Source organism: Xiphias gladius, chromosome 20 (assembly GCF_016859285.1).
Source record: "Xiphias gladius isolate SHS-SW01 ecotype Sanya breed wild chromosome 20, ASM1685928v1, whole genome shotgun sequence".
Lineage (NCBI taxonomy): Eukaryota > Metazoa > Chordata > Actinopteri > Istiophoriformes > Xiphiidae > Xiphias > Xiphias gladius.
Genome location: NC_053419.1, coordinates 8,380,661 through 8,401,400, shown reverse-complemented (window position 1 = coordinate 8,401,400; position 20,740 = coordinate 8,380,661). Strand labels below are relative to the sequence as shown.

At 39.3% G+C, this 20,740-nt stretch overlaps 1 protein-coding gene and 1 long non-coding RNA gene across 4 annotated transcripts in view; one reads left to right on the top strand and one right to left on the bottom strand.

The window, feature by feature from the left end:
• Positions 1 to 11,563: 11,563 nt before the first annotated feature.
• LOC120805990 lies at positions 11,564 to 13,807 on the bottom strand. The gene is made up of 3 exons (XR_005709621.1): positions 13,293 to 13,807; positions 11,966 to 12,087; positions 11,564 to 11,873 (listed from the first exon to the last, which is right to left on the bottom strand). It is a non-coding gene; the product is annotated as an uncharacterized LOC120805990 (long non-coding RNA).
• Positions 13,140 to 20,740, top strand: part of cntfr (ciliary neurotrophic factor receptor) — a 227,068-nt gene continuing 219,467 nt past the window's right edge. Inside the window, exons 1-2 of one of the 3 annotated variants that reach the window (XM_040156591.1) lie at positions 13,140 to 13,425; positions 13,642 to 13,813. The gene's annotated coding sequence lies outside the window, so the exon portion shown is untranslated. Of the gene's footprint in view, positions 13,814 to 16,695; positions 16,894 to 20,740 lie in introns of those variants that run through there. The other 2 variants (XM_040156592.1, XM_040156593.1) reach the window with 2 other exon arrangements.

Genomic DNA, 20,740 nt, shown 5'->3' with positions numbered 1-20,740 from the left:
ATTTATATTTACAGAGACCCAACATTACCCCATGAGCAAGCGCTTGGTGACTGTGGCAAGGAAAAACTCCCTTTTAACAGGTAGAAACCTTGAACAGAGCCCATGGTGGGCTGCCATCTGCCTCAACCGATTGAGTTGAGGGGGGGGCGAACATAGCACAGTACAGGTACAACATAAAGATGTATAAAAATAATGAGACTACTAATAAAACTAATAGTTATAATAATATGGTGAATAATAATATGAATAAGACTAAATATAATAATACTAATGATAATCATAACAACTGAAGCAGTGGGTGTTGAGCAGGATCATGGGGGCAGTAGGTGGTTTGCAGTCACAGATCCAGACTCTGCAGCACCAGGGGCAGAAATACCTGCAGAAAGCAACAGGAGGAGAGAAGGGAAAGACGAGAAAGCATAAAACTACGGGAGAGAGAAGAAGTCACATTAGTCAGTACTTATATATTACTAATTGAAAAGGTAACATTACTTAGTTACTAGTCACTAAATGTCAAAAGTGATTAGCTCGATTACTCTGCATCACTCCATCAAAGATGCCTTCCAATAATTTAAAGCCTCTGCACCTACATTTTGGATGTTCTGTACTTAAAGGGGCATTCCTCAAATTTTGCACATGAAAACCAGTTTACTCTTCAGGAGGAGTGAAGTACTACTCAGCCTGGGAAAACAGTTGTACTACAATGCCTTTTATGGAGGAGTATCTACATAATATTATTACAAAATAACCCTGATGATGTCATACAGATTAGGGTTTTTTTAGATTGGAAGCCTGACACACCAAGTTCTTAACAGTCTGAGTTTCAAACTGGAAAGACAGCAAAAAACCCAACACCCTGAAATGTCAAAGTAATGAGAAATCTAAACTACTCCTTGCTGAATCACGTAGCCTAACTTAGAAATTCATCACTGCCCACCACTGACTATGAACACCTAACTAAATCAAAAGGTAGGTCTGAGTTATATGGGGTGTTGAGGTGTAAACTCAACATTAATTGATTGATTGATTCATTGATCGATCATGGTGTGTTTAATTTTAAATCCTTCATTTCTTTGACAATGAACGGAGAATTGGCTCAGAAGGAAACTGAACATTTAAATCACCGCCTTTGTTTTCTGAAAAGAGATAAATAAAAATCCCTATCATGTCATCCCCTTCCCTCTGTGGGTTAACTTGTAAGTCAACAGGAAGATGCAGACAGACGATTGACATAACTACATCAGCACAACCTACGGCGATGTCACTGCTAAAGCCTTCCAATTTTAGGAAGGCACACATTCCAACAGGTAAACATACCCTGCATGACAAATAATGACATTTTGTGTTCGTCTTATCATAGCAAATAAATATTGGCTTAGCACTGATGGAGGCTTGTGGGCCAGATACTGTTTGTGATTCCGGGAATCAAGTGCAATGTTGTAGCTTTCCATCCGCAGTCCCCCAGTGAGGAGGAATCTATCTCCCTGACCTCAGCTAACACCCCCAGACATGCTGATAACCACTGAATATTTATCATACACTCTGTAGTCTCTCTCTCTCTCTCTCTCTCAGACACACACACACACACACACACACACACACACACACACACTGTCTTTGTCTATCGCTCCCAAAAAAATCTGAATACTCCTGTACATTCAATCTCACCCTCACACACACTCGTTTTCTCACACACATATTGTCAAAGAAAGACACATAAACAGTGTTAACCATGCACACACATGTTCTGTCTCTATCGCAAACACACACACTTTCATGCCCACACGCACAGCAGGGAAATTTAATATTTAGCAAAAGATGATGTAACTGTGTTGAAACCCTCAAGGACTGCAGCAAAAGACGGACACTAGTTTTGCTTTTTTGAAGTGTACTTTCAAGAACAATATGTTCCACGATGTCCTCCCTTGTGTACTGAGGAAACCATGCGCTCCTATTACATGGTATCAGTTGGTGCTCACACAGAATTTAACTGTTAAGGTGAATACCAGCCACGACAAACTGGGAACACATAAAAAATAAGTGAATAAATAATCATCTTGAGCTCACATGTTTTCCCTTGTAAAATATAATTTAATTCTAAGTTTGAGTTTTGCTGAGATATCTAATTTTAGTCAGTTAAGGTGATGCTGTTTGAAACACCTTAACTGGCTTCTCTTGTTGAGGAGGATAAGAAGCTTGATTAAAAGATTGTCAAGAGTCGCTTGCTCCTGGGAACGTAAAGTGAGTGGTCATCATGACAAACCACTTCTGTCCTCTCCCTCTACAATCACTACTCAGAGCTCGTGAAATGTTTGGAACAATATTGAGTTGTAAATCTTTCAATTAGCATACTGTTCCAAGTTCCAATCATGCAAAATGTTTTCTTGTAATTCAAAACATTGCCCTAAAAAGCCAAATGTGGTCATGTGATCATCCACATGAAACTGTATATTTTTCATGGTGAGCAAAAAAGGGGCTCAATGGGCTGGTTTTGACATGTTCTTAAAATGTTTGTTTTGTAGTTAAATCTAAGGGTTGCTGTGAGATGACAGTGTATAGCTTTTCTATAGTACCGTTCTTTTTATAGATTGTCTTTTTTGTTTTACCTTGTGTATTTTCTGTATTGTTACCTTTTTTGTATTGTTTTCATGCTTATAAGCACCTTTGTCCAATTGAATTTCCCCTTTTGGATAACCAAGTCAAATTTTATTTGATTTTTATCGGCGTTTAGCGCACTAAACTCCTGCGTCCTACATACAGTAGCTCTTAGTCCTGACGTTGCATTACTTTGTGGCCTGTTTAGTCTTGGAGACAGTTATGAAAGAAGAAGAAATCAGTGAAATAAATTCTTCAGACCATCAGCACTGTGAATGTGCTACATGTTTATAGATGAAAACACCAGCTTTAGTGTCCAGGTTAAATCACTATAGAGCTGATATGCAGCCCACTTCATAAAGACATACACTATAATACACATAATAAGAAACCCCTCTTAGTTTAAGCTCTGCTTTGAAACCACGCCAATATTTATTTATAAATTCACAGTTTTATTATTTTTAGTATCATTCAACACAGCAAAAAGGTTATTGATAAAGGTAATAGCTTGTGTAATAATGCTAATAAGAAAATAGTCTGAAGCCCATTAGTGTTATTTAGGAGGCAGTGAAGTGAAAGGTAGCCAGTCCCCCTTTCCTGTGGGTCATCCAGACTTTAGCTCACACTCCATGCAAGATACAGCTCATGACAGGTTGGGCATATCAATGTATTGGCCATTTCTATATGAATTGCTTGTTAAATTACTTTATCTCCTTTAAAAATTGTACATCTCACTGTAAACTCATTTAGTCTGTGCCTTACAGTATTGAACTTTATTTGTAGTTGAGTTGCCACGGGTTACTGAACTGTACTAGTAGGTCTAAATGATTGATGCATTAAGTTTTTCACTTTTTGTAGCATGCTGCAAAACCAGAATAATATCTGTTAAACCAAAATGACCTTTCTTTCCTTTGCAGGGATATCCCCTCAAGGAATATCCTTGATTCCAGTTCTTTTCACTACCTATACATAGTGTGGTAAGAATAAGGATTTCCGTCACCACAATCAATATCACGTTTACACAGACCTGTCTCTTCAAGTCTGTAGATGTACATTGTCCAATGTGTCTCCCTAAAGGGTGATGAGTTAATGACGTGTTAGACTTCCCCATTGTTGAATTAAAAGAGCTGTGTCCTCAGGTCAATAGTCATGTTTAGGCTTTCAGTGCTACCTCATTCTACTTCTCATTGGGAATTGGTGGTGATACTTGTGGCTTATTCAAACAGCTGTGTGTTTTATAAGTAGCAACCTGAGAGGCACCATACTCAGATAGAATTCTGATGCCTATGAACAGTAAGAGATTGTTAGAACTATGCAAATAGAGCCTAAAATTTCATTGTGCAGAAATGGAAAGTCGAGGAGATAAGCCTGAGGATTCTCATTAATTCGGCTCCACCTTTGATAATAGAGTTGGTGTTACAATGTGTAACCATTAATTTTGATCATGATAAATTAAACATTTTTGCAAGGTGAGATTCAAAGAAAGCAACACTTTCAATGTTATAAATATAATTATAACTTTTCTTTCAGGCCAGTGGTCATTTTGCCTGATTAATTTTTGTGGAAGTCTCTGTTGTGATTTCCTTCCACTCTAACAATTACCCTTAAAATGCCTCTGTTTCTGTAATAATTTCCATGTATTTCAACACATATCCACAATGCTTTCATTAAGGTGATTATATTCAATGAGATACCAAGCCCAAGGCAGAGTTTGGCATCTGCTGAGAATTAAAACCTTACAGAGAATGACTGAATCAGTTTTGCTTCAAACATTCATTTTACTTTCTTATCTCCAGATAGGATTAGTGTATGGCAGAGAATAAACTCATGACCTGTAATTCACAATATTGAATTTCAAACACAAGATTTCTTCGTAACAGTCCTGGGGACTTTTTTTTCATTACACACTGTGAATGTGAATTATCCATTTAATTTTAGTAGGCTATAAACCTATTAGGATGACATTCAGGGACTAAGGCCAAGATTAGCATTCAGATGAAATTCATCTTTCATGTATCATCCACAGAAGGGATATGTACACTTCATTGTAGTTAACATTGTTTAGAATTTATTGGTTCTTATCATTACAAGTCAATGTGGCAAGGATTGCAACTTAAACAACTTAGTGCTGCTGGAAGGTGACTGCCATTTTGACAATTCTGTCAGCAGAATTTATCACTGGGGAGCAGGCCTTCACTAATCGCTTCCCCCTGACCTGACAGTTTTCCTGTTATTATTTTGAACTGTTCTGCTATGTGGAGGTTACCATGACAAAGGTGATACTCTCATCTCAAGAAACAGCTCAAAGAAATGGACAAAATTGCATGAATCATATTAGTTGTAGCCTGCTAACAGTTCAAGTTTTTCCTGAACCTAATTTATTTAGTATATTCTGGAGACATTTATTTTACAAAAAAATTATAGCTTTATTTCAAACCTATAGTTTGAAATAAATTTGCAAGGCATCAGGTTCCAAACACAACATAACTAATAATACAGGGAAAAGAAGCAAACCCTTGTTGTTTGGGTTGGCCTATATTTTTTCAACATGAAACCTAATGATGTCCTCTGTAGGTATGGTACATCTTAAATTACTAAATACCTCTGCCAAGGAAGTTATGTGATCACCTGTGTCTGTTTGTTTGTTGGTTTGTTTGTTTATTTGTCATCAGGATTATGCAAAATCTACCGAACCGATTTGCACCACACTTGGTGGAAAGATGGCGCATGCGCCATGGAAGAACCGATTAAATTCTGGGGCAGATCTGGATCATTTCCTATATTATTCCTGAATTTTTTCTTCTGAAGTCTGGTGTATGCTGTTTGACATTGGCTTTGGTGGAGTTCTGCGCTCCACTGAGCACATTTTCTAGTTTGATAGATTTGTTGATAAAAATTTGGCAGCATTTGGACACAAAAATACTGTTCAGATGCTGTCATTTGACAGATTTGCTACTGCTACTGATTCAAGGGATTCAATACATCATTTTGCTGCCTTTTGCAGCTTTTAGCCCCTCTACAGTTACTGTTTTGGTGTGCCAGTCCATATGGGCGACTTCTAATTGCTCTGACAGTATATGATTTGGAGTCTCTCTGCTCCGTAGTGGTCCAAAAGTTGGTTACAAAGTTATGAATTCAAACAAACTTGCAGTGGTTGAATAGAAGTAAATGGCATGTTTTTAAATGCCAGATTGTTTTTTTGCTTTCCATTTATTGTTTTCTTTTGCAAACTACCAGTGACTGGTCATTATGATTTGGAGTTTTGCTGCCCCCTAGTTGTCAAAAAGCTGGTCAATTAACCTCTAAAGTCACAAATTCAAACAAACAGGCAGCAGTTAGGTAGAAATACACAGTATATTTTTGATAAATTTCCTTGCAAAAGCCGGGGACTTTCCCTGGCTCCCTTTTCAGGTACAGCTGGCACAGAATATCAGTTTAACGTTACTCAGACACCACATGTATAGATGGCTTGTCCTTCATCAGGGGAAAGAGCCAGAAATGAGCATGACAAACAGAATCCTTAAGTATTTATTTAGCAATCAGTGTTGAAAGTTACCGAGAGGTAACATTCCTTGCTGACTTATTATGCATCATTATGAAGTAAGAATGCTTTCTGCTGGACAACAAGTCCTCCAACCTAAATGACCATATACTGTAGGTTGTTTGTTCCTTCCTTTAGGATATGACCCATAGGAGCATTTCCACAAACCTTCGTCATCACAGTTACATTAATAAACATGTGGTTAAGCTTATTGAATGGTTATGGTTTGTTTGGGTTTATACACAAAAACAACTTGTTTAGGTTTAGGAAAAGATCATATTTTGGGTTCAAATAAGTACAACTTTATGGTTAGAGGACCATTCTCATTCCTCAGTACCACAATCACAAATAGCCTCAAAAGGGAGGATAATATCAATCAATAATGCCTATCTGAGGATATTCTTCTTGCAGACACCAAGGTGGTCTCAATATTTCACAGCAAATTATGGGTTATTTTCATAGGTCAATAATTACAATAATTACATCCCCCATTGGAGCTCTTGCTCCCTCCTATTCTCATGATAGCTAGAGCATTTTGTTTGAAGTGCTGAGCAGGTCATCCAATCAACAGTGTCTAAAAGCTGATGAAAAGACTGATTCATTGAGGTCCCATTACATGACCACTGTGGAAATCAGGTCTCTGCAATCTATGTGGTGGTACAGTACATGGGCCAAACACAGCTCTACGTATGTTAAAATGGAATACAATACCTTAGTCAATCACACAGTTCCTCAATGAAGTGAGGTTTACATAAGCCTTACTAAGTGATCACTGGTGTGCTATCAAAAGACATCGCAATCCTTCTTTAACATGTTGTTTACATATGGGGAGTTCTTTTTACATACATAATGTGAATAAATATTTGAGCATTTTGTGTACACTCTAGAAAGAAAAGGTAATGCAGAATCAGATAAAAAAGATCAAATCAGTCAAAGTGACAAAACTTCCTCAATCTCAAAATGGCAGAGGTTTTCCTTGGCCTCAGAGAATAACAAAACATGCAGTTTTAAATTGTAAATGACAATATTGTTAAAAGCCAAAACAAAATTTTACCACTACTTCCTGAATTCAGAGGGGATTTTTGTGGCGTCCAGTCTTGACCAGCCACTGCACCACACTCAGTGGCTAATCCTGCTGCAACCAACCAAATTGAAATGCACACATTACCTGCAGTCCTGCAAAGTCTGCAGTGAAACATTTTAGTGTCATGTTATGCTGTTCATCAAACCTTGTCTTACATTATCACAATGTCTGTAAAACTTTATTTCAGTGATTGAATTCCGAATCACATAAACTTGGGCTAAAAATGATCCTACTTGGTCATTTTACACAAAAACTGTATATTTTTATTGTGTGCTTGTTTCATATCTTGCAATACTCTTTACTGAACAGCCCAAATGTCATAACTATTCTCATTATGTAATGTATTGGGTTACGAGAATAAATACTGTTTACGGTATTTCTAGTTTGCATTGAATGTTGTCTCTGTGTTACTATATTATTCTGCTATCCTGTGAAAAACCCCATATGCCCTTGCAACAATGTCAATGACACAAATTCTTCCTCTTCCAAAACTTGGATTGCAGTTATTAATATGCTGAATACGTTCCATAATGTAATGTGCTATGAGTGAGTACATCACAGTAGCGGTGTAGTATTGTTCCATCTTTTATTTATTCTTCATTTGAATCCACATGGGATGTTGCCTTGGTAACAGCTACTCGTCCTGAGGTCCAAATTAAAAAAATAAAAGACTCCACAGTGGCTTGAAAATAGTATTTTCATTTATTTATTTTATTTACTTTACCCAATTTGGGACTTTCAACAGTTCAATAAGTCAGTGGCCCTTAGACTTGGCCATTCAGCCAAGTGAAAGTCAGATCCTGATCCTGGCTGTAGGCAACTGTACGAAGCTTAGCCTTGATACCCTCACTTTCAATTATAAAATCTAATTCTCCGACTACTGCCTTTTTCTCCGTGCAATCCTTGGGGTATTGTATTACTGTATTTTGTTCACAGAAAATGTTATTAGCATTTTTAAAAAAGGTTTCCACATAAGAGCAGGTTTTAATTACTATAATGCTAATGTTGGAGGGATACAAAAATTTTTATTTTTGCTCGGCTCAAGGAAGGTCATGGTAAGCAACAGAACAGCAACCTCTGACAATGTTACCGACATGAACACGGGCCTCAAGGACACCCTTTTTTTGCAGATACTATGCTGACATACAGTTTGGACCTAAATTGCAGTTCTCCAAAGCACTAGAACCAGGTGAAGTGGTAAAAGAAGTGATGGGCTGATTTGCCCCAGCAAAATAATTAAGAAGCTGAGGTGCGAGACGCAATGACTTAAATGCATGACTTCTCTTGACTTTAACCAAATGATTTTTTACTGTGTTTTCACAAGATCTATATAACTAACATTTAACCTGCTTTACAAACCCAAATATGACACATAAACAGCTGCCTGGTAGTTAGAGATGGGTCTGTAGAGACCCTTTGACCTACTTGCTCTAAATGGACTCTGACAGTGGCAACTTTTATTTGATGCCTCCCATCAGTCCTTGAATTAGTGCTGAGCTGTGGATACTTTCAAAACTGAGTGAAGGTGTTTGTCTGTCAGGTGGGACCTATGGTAATTTGTTGATGTTCACCTTAGAGAGCATTTGAAATCAGTGAATCCACTTATAAGCTTGGCCTGAAGGCAGAGGTGTAGTTTCACGCCTGGGCACAAAGGAGCAAAACTCTCACCTCGGTGTACTGCCACATTATATTTACTGTCCATTCCGAGCAAACAATTTTGGTTGGGAGTGTGGGAACGTTCGCTGCACCCTATAGTCAATGTTCCCCTGAGGATATTCGGGAAAGTTTTCTTAATGTTCCCAGATTGAACAAACTACCATCGGGGAACATTCCGCAAACAGCAAAACTATAGGTGGAATAGTAACACCTGACCACACCAGGCATCCCTTTCCCTGCAGCTCCCTCCAGCTCCTCCCAGGGGGTCAGCGACAGCTACTGCTCCTAGCAGAATTGGGAGATTCACCTCTCCAAATACAGTGCTTATAAAATTCCAAATGAACTAAACAGTCATCTATTAGCATAAGTGATATTAATTGGTTTCGCAAAACATTAAAATGTAAAGACAGCACCATTTTTGGGGCTAACTTTCACTAATATACAGTGCAACAATATTTAAGAAAAGTCTAAAAGTTTATATTATCCTTCAAACCCAGATCTCGGTAAATAAAGTAGGTGGCTTGTCCCCTTAACTTTCAAGTTTATCCAGCATTTACATTTAGCTGGGCTAAGAGATATCATTTTATATTAAAAGTAACACAGATCTTGATAAAAATCACTGATTAAACAAAAATCTGGACAGGCATTTTTGTTTTTGTGTGATCTCACGAAAGTCATGGCAGGATGTGTGAAAGTGCAGCTGATTTACATCTTTATACCCAAAAATAACCCGCATCTCTCTCAGGATGATACATCATTTTTGGCTGTTTTGTCTTTTTGTAAAATCAGGTTTAGTAACCAATTTCTATAGTTGAGTCTTTCAGGCATCAGTGCATTAAATTCTCCAGAAATGCTGGGATTGTGCTGTAATGATGCACAGTAGAAATCTGCAAAAACCAAATGTGCTGCTCTGCCTGGCTGTGCTGGCTGAGGATGTGGCTGCATTTAATGTTGAAAATATAATGCTATGCTGTAATTACTCTTTACTGTTTTATTAACATTAGCCACAGTTAAGCCACGGGGGATCTGAATCTGCAGTGCTTCTCTTAGGTATGACAAATGGGTTACCGATACAACACAGGAGTGCAGGAAGACAGTGGCCGCAACACAACGTTCAGCCAGCACAACCATGTCACTTTACTGCACTCATACGAGCCCTGCATGTAGCTAGTGTTGCCACAATCACAGTGACAGCGTCATCCCACGTAGTCATAATCACAACCAATTAGCCTTGGCAGCAGCTGGTTATCTAACTATAAATCAAGAAATCTCTGTCTTTCTTTCTGTCTGCCCTTCGATTTTCCAGACAACCACCCATCCAAATCCACTTCAAACCTAGGGTTTACAGTCTGTAAATCGTTTCAAATATTTTCCTTGCTAATGCAAAAACACATTTACTGGTGAATTTTTTAACTGCATATTACTGCAGTGATGACATAAATCCATGTCAGACCCATTTTAAGTTTTAAGTCAAGTTCTTCATTAAAAATACCGATTCTCTAGTTCAGGGAAAGTGTTGTGATGACGCACAGTGATTAAATTACATCAACACTCACTTGCCATGTTATTAGGTACAGCTAACTAAAACTGTGTCCCTACTATTTTGTCAACCTTAAAGTCATAAATATGGGATGGACAAAACATTAGGAACACCTCTTAGTATAATTCAGTACAGTTTAACAGCACCACAAATTAAAGCCTCCGAAATGACCATTAAAATAAATCAACACCTCTTTCAAACAGATTCAATAAAACCTGAGTATTATAATCCTCATGAGGGCATCATTTCCTACAGGCCTGTTGTATTAAACTGTATAAGTTTTATTTCTTTACGTCCTTTTGAATTTTTGGTCCAGTATTTGCTGATTGCCTGACAAATAGGGTCTATTATAATTATTAATATGATAACACAGCAGTGACATGGAAATTAGATGATGATTACATGATTGAATTAAATATTCAATTATTAATTATATAACAATTGAATTTTGAATGGGAAATGCCCTAGTAGCCTAATAACACAATGAGTTTGTTAAATAGCTCCATAGGTCGTAGTTATCAATCAACCTGCAAAATAGATTATGCCTGAACAGCCACAGCTGAGGGTGTGCCAACTCGCAGCTGTGGCTGTGGTCAAATCCAACAGCAATCTACTGCATAATACTATATCATAATGCAGCTCAGCCTCTACAGATCAGAGGGAATACAAAACTTAATTTGAGGTAACAAAAACAGTTATTTGAAGGGACGGCAAAGTTGGTTAGTTAAGGAAAACAAAAATTTCACTTTGACCCTTTGGGGTTGGTTTGGGTTTGTGAGGAAAGAGAAGAAAAGGGAGCATAAGAGACGATTGTATTATGCTTGACGATCTTTGTCAAAGGCTGGAGTTACTTCATTCTGTGCGGAGGCAGACAGAGCGATGAATGGATAGAGACAGCTCTGTGTTATACGGTATTATGACACTATTTGGACTCCAGCATCATGACTACACATACAAGTCATCTGGTGCAAGTTGAGTAATAGGAAAACAGAACAATTTTTATAAATGCATTACATCTATCACAATGAAAGAGAAAATACTGTAATTAATCTAATCATCTCTAATCAGAATCTTTACAAAACCTTTTGAAACTTTGTTTATTCACACACATATACAACCTGCAAATCCCAGGTGCGATGCTATATGATAAAAGATGTGTGATTCATTTTATTTAAGTGGCAAATACATTATTTCAGCACCATTAAAAACATTAAAAGTATAAATAGCGTTGTTTGGGGTTAACATGCAGTGTTGTGTTTTGCCAGCCACCGAAGTGCTTTCCACTTTTCACATACAGTGGATGTTTTTCAAAAATTATTGACATTTACATCTTAAGATATTTATACAAACTGGCTCTTAACTGAATAGCTGACGATACGACTGCGGATGTGGTGTCTTGGTCTGTGTAGCTGCTCCCAGACTGACAGGAGTTATGAATAGGAACCTTTTCAGGGCCTCTGCCAAAAATACAAAGCAAACATATTATAGGATAGCTAACTTGTTTAGTTAGTGACACCAAAATTAGCTTTCTCCTTAAAACTTTACTTACCTCTGTATTTGCCTCTGCAAATGCCAAAAGTTGCTTTAAGTTCTTGAAACATCAGTAGCAGTTGGTCACGTTTATGTTATTGTCAGATAATCTGCACAACATGGTAGCCCACCAAATGTCAGCTAACATAGAGGTGAATTAAAAAGAACAAAAACAAAAACAAAACAAACAAAACAAAAACGATAGCGAATATTATTTACTTTACCTAAAAGCAAAACATGACATCAGCTTTACTGTTTAGGATATCAGACATAAGTTGTAAATGTCACATTTTCAAAAACAATTTTAATTTAGACATTTACATTAGCTTGATGATGTAAGATTATCATCATTAAGATAACATTAGCTTTGCTATTGGTCAACGATTAGCTTAGCTAACAATAACAAACGCTACCTAGCTAGCCCTTATGAACTGCGAAATCAAGCATTTTGTAGATATGTAACATAAACATTATAGTTGATGAACAATGATGAATATTTTAGGCTATTGCAATGGTTATGATGAATGCAAAATGTTGCTGAGATAAATGAGATGCAAGATGCATTGTTTCATTTTATACAGCTGTTTTCATTCAAATGTCAAGCCCCAAATTCCGAGTTGAGCGTTTGGCTTTGAGTTTGCATTCTGAAACTGTAAAAATTGAGACAAGAATAAATCACACAGTATTGTAATTATTAAAGGGTAAAATTTAAATGTCATAACAATGCAAAAATTGGCAGAAGAGGCAGGAACAAATGAAAATTATATAAATAATAATATATAAATAATAATTAAAATTTATGATATAAATTACAATATAAAGAATGCTCCAAGAGCGTTCTTTAAAGGCTTAAAGGTTGCAAAAAACCTTTACGAAGCGTTCCCTGAAGGTTGTCTGTTTGACAGGATTCTGGGATGCTCTCCACAACAACTGTAATTTTACAAAACGGCAGCCTCACGCTCAGCAAACGTTGAGGCGTATTCTGCCTGGAATATATTGGTTTTGTTTTTTTTTTCTTAATTTACATTCTGAACATATTTGTGGTAATGATCATAATTGTTTAGTGACACATTTTCAAAGTAAACTTTTATGTTTAGCCCAGATATTTGCACCCTGCAGGTGTAGGCGCCATTGGACATTAGGGTGCCTGTCCGCCAGCGGAGCCACACCAAATCATTGCTATTTTTGTTTTAAATTAATGCAGCCATGTGCTATATGCTTAAATCATCATTTCATGTAATGACATTTTAAAACGTGATGTTCATGCAAAGCGGTTAGCGACATTAAGACTGAGCGGAACTTTTGAGTGTGGCGTTGTTTTGCCAACTCAGGTAATATTTAATCACCTGGCAGGAAGTGGTGTGACATCGAAGATGTCCATTAGGAAACGCTTCTCTCGTAACCGATGTACACCTACAGTGCAGCCAAATGCTGCAGCAACTGAGAAAACCGTTTCGAACCGTGGGAAGTACAACAAAAGTGAGTAGGGCCACCCAAGCTCAGGGACAGACAGTAGTCCGAGCTAAACCAGCTCACGTCGTTGCTAACACGGCAGAGACTACGTTGGTCAGGTGTAGCCATCCATCTCCACTGTTCTGCCAAGTCTTAGCCAAACCGTTTAGCTAGCTAAACGTCACAGAAGTTAATATAGGGGAGGAATTTCTACTTTTCATTTAACTTCTTCTTTGCTCGTAGTTGGCATTGCCCCGAGCGTCACTCGAGTGGACTCAGGCTTCTCTACATCCAAACATGCCCCGACTGTCGTTGGCCTCATTAAAGACCGTTTTCACGGGTCTGACCTTCCGGGGAGACTGCCCGGACGGATATTAGTCTGAGACGTCGACCGCCAACTTCGGTTGTTTTAATGGTGAGTAACAGTTACACCTTTTGTCTTTTAACCAATAGCATTGCGCTCCCGTTGTGACACATCCCGTACACCTGCGTCTGTTTGCTTTTGCAAGTTTTGAGACCTGCGCCGCTGTCTGCGGTATTGAATCGTGCAAATCTTGCTCGTTGTGTTTTCAGTAATGTCAGCTCTGGTTTTGGCTTCAGTGCACTAGCCGCCTAGTTAGTCCTCCTTTGGTCAGTAGTGTCCAAGACAGTCCACCTTATGTCTGTCTCTACTTTTTGGTTAAGCAGTTGTCTTATCTTTCATTCCGGCGCTAAGATGGATGCAGATTTGTTTTATGTCACTGAAAACGCAAGACCACCTTTCATGCACATGCTTCTTAACGTCATTCTCCTTGTTGACCCTTGAAATGGCAATTTTCTTATGAATATAGTACAGAGACAAGGCAGCCATTCTCTATGGAGTGCCAACGGTTTGCACATGTTTATTCTAGCCTAATGCTACTAAAGGTTTGATGAAATGATCTTCAGCTAAAGAGAACAAAACTAATCTGAGAAATGGTGTAGGGTAGTAGTTGATTTAACCTCAGTACTTCTGTCCCCCCATGGCATGTGGTTGTTATAAAGCCCATGCAACACTTGTAGTCTAGACAAATAAAACAGACTTTCGCGCTGTCAGTAAGTAGCATGATTGTGTGTTTTGCTGTTGTTGTTTAGGACTGTAAAGTGTGTCTGAATGAGATGTGGGGCTGTATCTGTTTCGCTCAGTAAAATGCTCCACTCTTTCATCCAAAATTTGCGTTTGTGCTTTCTGCAGCTACACACTAGACTAGAAGGGCAAAAGACTCACATTTGCACTTAGACTAAAATTACTTGTATGATGCCACACGTGGACAAAAGCCAAGTATTTGTAATCAGCACAGTGGTCTGTAATATATAGTGTGACAAACTTCACTGATTATTGCAATATTCGATACTGTGCCAACATCATATGATTAATAAATAAATCCTTGGTTTTTAAAGCTAAGGATACAAGCACATGCATGCAGTTCAGGTACTAGACACTTGGCACATTCATTCGAACACAATAGGGAATTGCAAAGTAGGCTTATTAATCTGATGGAATGTTTCATTGAGTGTGAGCATATTGTGAAATTCTGTTTATAGAGATTAATTAGTAAAGATGCATATTATAATAAATTGAACACTACTTACATAAACAGTCTTTAAATGTGGCATCCTTGTTATTTTTTCACATATATTTTTATGGTAGAGTAGGCATAATGTTTTAAAATGATCATCTACATCGTTGAATCAAGTGTCTACTCTAATGTCCAAAACATTGTCATCGTATGGACTTGAGGACCCAATTACATTAGTATGCATGGTTATATTAGCATTGTATGTGTATTTAAAGGAACATTTCATAGTCCCGGCCAATAAATCAGTTATGGGATTATTATACTCAGCAAAGTAATTGCTGAGATCCGGGAACACAACAGCAAAGTCTGATGTGGCAAGAAACATGAGTGGTGAGATGATTAAATAAGCTTATTGACCATGAAAAACTTTATATGTACACAACTACAGGAAGAACAGAAGTTTAAACTATAATACATGTTTACATGCATGTCTGTGTTAGGTAGACACACCAGGTACTGAAGTGGAAAAAAAAGAGGTTACAGTGAAAAAAAAGCTGCAGTTAACCATGCAGCCCACATGGGCAGTTGATGTTAAAATACTGAGTCAAATAGCTTTGTATGGGCTCTGGAACAAGCATGCCTCAGGCCTGGATGTGTCGAAATTAGGAGGTACTGTTTTTAACCTGTGTTGTGAATGGTGTTTCTTCAATAGCCATTCATCTCAGTCCAAGGTTCTCAAGAGCAGCAATACGGTACTGAAGGTTCCTTAACATTACATGATAAATGTGTCAGGAACTGATCAAGTATCCATTGGTTCATGCAGTCTGAATGCTGTACTGGCTGCATTAGTTGGAAAGAATAATGATATGTCTGCGGTGTTTTGTAGCGTTGGCGATCTAAGGATGTATTTCTCAAGAATATTTTCTCAAGAGGAAATCTATCATCACCTCAATTCACATATTGTAAAATAGCATTAAATATTAGACATTACACATGGCTTTTTAAAAATGTACTTCTTTGTAGCTAGTAGTACTAGGCCATATATTTCGCCTGAAACACATAATCTGTGGTGTTTCCATTGTTGTTCTTCAAGGTGTAATAGCTGTAATGCAGCTGTATCAGCCTTGCAATAGAAGGTCAGCTGGAAAAGGTTTCCATTACTGAAAAGGTCAGTGCTTACAGGTGTGAAGCACCGATACTCCAGAGATGGAAGAGTCAAAAACATTAAAAAAGCATTTAATTGGATAAATTGTCCCTAATTGTATAAGATTTATTTATTTTTAATTTGTTGCATGAATTTGTGTTCACCTCGATGCTCTTTACATTTGGCAAAAGGCACCAACACTGTGCCCACACACAATCTTAGTGTTCCTATGTGTGTATGCATACCTTGCACACATTCATAGTGTTTGCTTCCATCGCTGTTATATTTCTTCCTGTTTGTCGATGTGTGTGTGTGCCCGCACACTTATTATGTGTGTGGGCTGTTCCCTCCACTACCCTGAGCGGTGGCTAGGGGGTGCACTATGGACACAGTGTGTGGATGGGCGAGAGAGAGAGAGAGAGAGAGAGAGGGTGTGTGTGTGTGTGTGTGTGTGTGTGTGTGTGTGTGTGTGTGTGTGTGTGTGTGTGTGTGTGTTTGTGTGTGTGTTTCAGTAATGTATTCCTGCCTGTGGCTGGGCTGGTCACATGGGGAGAGCAGCCTGTTTAAAACAGCCTCAGCTTGCTCACTCAGAGCAGTGCGAGACGCAGAGACAGACGCACACGTTCTCTCTCTCCCTCTCTCTTTCATGCACGCACACACACACATGCTCATGCACGCAGGCGGCAACTGTCCTTTATCGGACTGACACAACACACGCGCCGGGATAGACACACTCCACTTGCTACAGTTGAGAAGAGGATAAGAACTGACATATCAGGAAAAGAAGAAATACATAAAAAGAGGAGGTTCACAGTGAGTAGCCCATTGATTTTGATATTTTTTAAATTTTATTTTGATTTTTGGACTTTGCTCTTCTTCAGCGCTGCCTGACCAGGACCTGACAGGGAGTGAGAGAGGGAAAGAGAGTTGGATGGAAGGGACTGTGACAAAAAAGAAGGCAAGATAGCCAAAAGCAGAGGAAAGATGACAGAAGAGAGTGGAGATGTGGTGCTAGTGCAACATCGGGATACCTCTCCATCAATCTGTCCCTCTGTCTGTGGGATCTAATGCTGTTAATTAGCAGCGTGCGCTTGGAATGAGAGGAATGCCATTGCAAGGAGCTAAAGTGGGGCTTGCTTTGGACTCTTGTGCTTTCCTGTGTGCCTGTCTGTCCATGTCCTCACTGTCTTATTGTGTTTTGTATGCTGGCTGCATTGAGGTGGTCAGCCGTGCTGATGTTGAGCGGACTCCCCGAGACACGCTGCTCTGGCTGTGATTAATAGAAACCTATTGATATGCAGATGGAAGGGGATGGACCCATCACACAACTCTGTTCCAATGATATGAGTGATGCGTTGGGGGAAAGAGGACAGTCTCGCTACCTCTTCTCCTCCTTATCTTCTGTGTCCAAGTATCTGCCTGTCCTTCTCTGTCCTACTGCCTCGCTTCTCACTTTCCTCCTTGCTAGTTTTTGCTGCCGCCACTGATCTTTCTCCGACATGCCTGCTCCTTTTTAACTATCCTTTCTTGTCTCTGTCTTGTCATTAACTTTTCTCCCTGGCTGCAGCCCCCCTTTTTTTGTACATCTCTTAAACTGTACATGTTCTTTTTTCATCCAACTCCTTGCCAACCCCCCCCCCCCCAAACAACTGCTGGTATATGCTGGTATACATAGTAGATTCTTCAGTTGTGTAGAAAGAGTGAGGAATCACACAGTTGTGTGGAGGGAAGGAGGGGAGGGAATGGGAGAAGAAAGAGAGAGGAATGAGGGAGAAAGTGGAAGGAGGGGGGGTAGGTGGTGGTGTATCGGGGGGGGCATTGAAAAGGCTGACACTGGCTTGGACAATTAGCCCAGGGAGTCCGTCCTGGGGTGCTATTCTGAGTGGGGCTTTGGCCCCCGGGCCCTGGGCGCTGGGTCACGGGATGCCTTGACCCCTCCAGTCGACAGCTAGGCATGGGAGCCATTATCACAGCCTGATTGATTAGCACTGAGCGGAAATCCCTTTTCTCTTCACTCCTTCGGAGAAAAAGACGAGAGCTTTTTGTCCTTTTGCTGCTGCTGGTTTAGTATCTGCCTGCCTCAATGTTCAAAGCTTTGGCTCTTTTTTTTTTTTTCACCTCCACCAAGGAGGTTATGTTTTCACCCGTGTCTGTTTGTTTGTTGGTTTAATTATAAGCGGGAGTACGCAAAAAGTACTGAACAGATTTGCACCGAACTTGGTGGAGGGATGGGGCATGGGCCAGGGAGGAACCCATTAGATTTTGGGGCAGATCCAGATCATTTACTGTGAGGTCTGTTTTATGTGATTTGACAATGGCCTTGGCTCCACTCAGTGCCATTGTAGTTTTTACTGTTGTCAGTTATTAAGGTTTTGTCTCCATATATCTTCTCTCTCTGGGTTGGTCTTTTCTATCTTTCACTTTCTCTTAGACAACATGTGGGTTTGTTTGAGTGGGTACAGTGTTTATTTACCAATAAGGCAGTTAAGTTGCCCTCTGAGAAAAGATGCTGCAAAAGATTTATTGGGGGACTTCCTAATATTCAGACATCTGATCTGATTGTGTTTTCACATTCCTTCTTTCACTCATCATTTTCAGAGCTTGTTAGAGTTGTGCACCTGCAGAGGTCGTTAGTAATGCATTTTAGAGACTACCTGCAGGTTGTGGAGGAAAAAGGAGTTAAGGCGAGAGAGAGAAACTGCAATAAAAATAAGATGGGAAGGAAAATGTGGTAAAAGACAAGAATGGTGGGGGAGCATATACTGTGGGACATCTTGGGAAATTGAGCTCCTCTCTTCAGTGTGTTTCCCTTTTATTGTGTCTCCATCTCCATCTCATTTCACTGTTTTGATCTTCCCGGTCTTATATCTTGCTACTTTTGCTCTCCCTCAACACCCCCCTCCTTAGACTGGGAGTTTAGCAGGGTGTTTAGCCCAGCTCACGGCTGATCAAAGCAGTGTGTGTCAGACTGGGCTTAGCCCAGGCGCTCCTAATGGAGCACCATTTTCATGCCTTTTTGGTGGTGGAACGGGAGGGAGAGATGGGAGGTTGGGGGGAGAAGAAGAAAAAGGTGCAAATGGAATGACTGACAGAAAGAGTTCAAGGGAGGAAAAGACAGCTAGACCGAGAGGCAGACAGGCTGAGAAAGAGGTACAAATAAGAACGACACTGGCAAGCAGAGGGCAGACATGCAGAGGCAGATAGACAGTAATGATTAACAAGCAAAACAGGCAAAAGGTGAGTAGTAAAGAAGAAATACAGGCAAAAAGGCCAGACAAGAGCAAAGACAGTGGCTGTCAAAGCACAGAGAGAGGCACAAAGCCAAACACAAGCAAATATATAGACAGGAAGACAGAGAGTGAACAGAGAGATGGGCTGTAAATGTCTTTCCAGTCTTTTTCTAGTGGAGGGACCTAGTACCAACAGGGCATACAGTTTAGGCCAGCACAGGATAGCTCCCACACATGGTTTGGTTTTAGGCTGGAAGCAACACCAGACGGGAAGGTTTTGTGTGTGTGTGTGTGTGTGTGTGTGTGTGTGTGTGTGTGTGTGTGTGTGTGTGTGAGAGAGATAATGAGAAAAAAACAAAAAAAAGAGAACTGTGTATGTGTGTGTCCGTGTGCCTGGTAAGCATCTGTGTCCCCGTCCGTGTATGCCTTTTTGTCAAGCAGCAGACATACATGCATTTAAACTCTATTTTTTTTTACAGGCTATAAAAAGCGCTCTAGACTTCTTGGACATTGATCCCGAAATTTGAAGTTTTACTCCTTATTACGTAATTTTTAGTCAAGGAAAGAATTGGAATTTCTTTGTAGAGGTGGAAAAAGCTACTGATTTAACATTGAGAAATAAAAAGTCCTTAAATTGGAAAATGGTACTTACATCTTATTAAGGGGTCTGGGATGACTGAGAAAAAGACAGTGGTGACATTTTAAAGTGATTCTCAAGGAACAGAGAGGTAAAATTGATTGTCCCAATAGGCACATAAGCAAAGTGGTCAAAGGCACATAGTAGTAACAGTGTGTATAAATGTATAACTAATGATTCATGCTAGTTTTACTGTATAAATATCAGGGTTGATTAAATGTCAAAAAGTGTGTTTTTAGACACAAGTTAAAACCAAAACTGTAATTTATATATTTCTGAACTTCTTCTCTCATCATTCTTTTTATCCTATTTCTTCCTTTACTTTTCTTCCATCCTCTCCATTCCTTTACTGGTTTTCTGCTTCTTCTTGTTTCATCATCCTTCCAACTTGCTTCCCTCTTCATCCCCGACATATCATCTCCAATCCATTTACTTCTCTTTCTTTTCCTCCCCTGCTCATCCTCTATCGCTGACTCCTCACAATTCCTTTTCCATTTCATCCTCCTTTTCCTCCTACTCTTACGGGCTGTTCACACGTATGGATTCAAAAAGCTGAGATGGCGATGAGTGTAACTCATGTTGAACGAGTCCTGGCTCTGCAGGCCTCTGCCCTCCACGGAGCTCAACACACTCAAAAAGCGCCTAGCCACACTACAGGGGAAAGATGAGAAAGGCTCAACCTTATGCATATATCCTCAAAAAACAGTGAGATTGACAAAAAGTAACAATCATGTTGATTCTAGTGGAAATGGAAGCACAGAGTTGTTTATTTTCACTCTAATACGCTTTACTC